General features: G+C 39.2%; 1 non-coding gene across 1 annotated transcript; it reads right to left on the minus strand.

Annotated features, from left to right (window-relative positions):
- Positions 1 to 1,359: 1,359 nt before the first annotated feature.
- Trnah-gug lies at positions 1,360 to 1,431 on the minus strand. Its single transcript has one exon. It is a non-coding gene; the product is annotated as a tRNA-His (tRNA).
- Positions 1,432 to 1,754: the final 323 nt, after the last annotated feature.

Here is a 1,754-nt window from a genome sequence, read left to right on the forward strand (position 1 = left end):
GCTTGTATCTTTATTTTACATTGTCGATTTTACGGAGGGGGGGGGGGCGTTGTTGATGCTTACGTCACAGGCGCAACAAGAAGAAACGGATCCTTGGACTTTTTCGTGGAGAAAAAAAAATACTTCGCGGAAATAATTCGCTTGCGCTTATTAATTTCTGCGGGATTGAATCGATAATTCATCGATAATTCATTAGAGTTCTGGAACTCGTATTTTGAAAAATCAGGATATAATGATATTATTACGATTATTTTTTTCCCCTCATATTTCAATATGAATTCGGATTAGTGAAAACTTATAAAGACTTCATTCAATCTTTTTCTCAATTTTCTTTTCATACCAAATTCTTTCAATTCCTTCTCATATATCTATTTCATCTCGAATCTTTTCCATTTTCAGACTGATCTAACCCTTATTTTTCAACTTTAAGACTCTCATAACCACTTCATATCGAAGTTTTCCAATACAATTCCTTCTCACATATTTCATCTCGAATCTTTTCGATTTTCAAATCCTTGTTTCCCCTCGCCTCCAGCTCGACTGCTTCGACTTCTTCCAAACTTCGTCTCGCGCACCTTTGTTCCTCGAACACTTCCCCTCGAGGAGAAAATCTTATCTCTTTCATTTCAAAACGAACCGCGTCCATTCGTCCGACGATTGATCCCGCGACACGTGGCCACCGATCTATCCCTATATTATTACGTAACAATAAACGGGATCACGTATCGGTTTCCAACCGCGTTTCTCGCTATCGAGAGAGAATTGTTATCTTGAGCATGGCCTATATTTTCCTCCAAGGCCGGATCACGAATCCCCCCTCTCTTCCCTTGTCCAAATTCGTTGCGCAATCATATCTACGAATCTCAATGACGACCGGCTTGAACCGGCTGAAATCGGACGAGATGAGCTCGATTCGATCCAATGACGAATCGCCAGCGGGATTTCTCGATTCCTCGAATTTCCGATTTTTCAGAAATCTCAATTATTAACCGATTCCTTCGTATGAGAATAAATGAATTCTCGTCGGAATTGGATGGAACGTGCCACTAGGATTTCTTGAGAAATTTAATTGGAACGATCGAAAAAATCGGTCTTATGGAATTCTTATGGAATTGAAAATTCTCTCCCCGAATTCGAAACTCGATTAATTATTTCGTATGAGAATAAATGAATTCTCGTCGGAATTGGATGGAACGATACCACGTATAAATTATACGAATTATTCCGAATAATTATTTCGTCAATATTTAATATAAGTCACGTATTTGGAACCTCGTAATAAATATCCTTCCATTTTTCGAATTCGACGAGAAAAAAACAAAAAAAAAGTACTATTAAAATAATACACGCAACAAACACTGCCGTGACCAGGATTCGAACCTGGGTTACTACGGCCACAACGTAGGGTCCTAACCACTAGACGATCACGGCCAACGTGCACGCCTTCGATCAATTGGTTTCCATCTTCGCGCATCTTCCAACGAAAGAAAGAAAGAAAGAAAAAAAAAAACAAAACCTCGAAAAATCTTTCGAGACGAAAAATACTTCCTTGATAATCCTCCGTGATCGATAGAAAAAAGAAAAAAAAAAATATCGCCATTTATTTACCGATTATTTACCCGCAACGATCGTGGATCTATCGTAACTGGAACGCGGCGCTTCTCTTACGCCTTATTTCGCTCGTAAATCGTTTCGTTAAATCGGATTCGAATTACCCGCGGGTTTTGCATTTCGCGGTTTTAGTGTGTCACGTG

The sequence above is a fragment of the Apis laboriosa genome, unplaced genomic scaffold, assembly GCF_014066325.1.
Source record: "Apis laboriosa isolate Shangri-la unplaced genomic scaffold, ASM1406632v1 scaffold5_cov152, whole genome shotgun sequence".
Classification (NCBI taxonomy): domain Eukaryota; kingdom Metazoa; phylum Arthropoda; class Insecta; order Hymenoptera; family Apidae; genus Apis; species Apis laboriosa.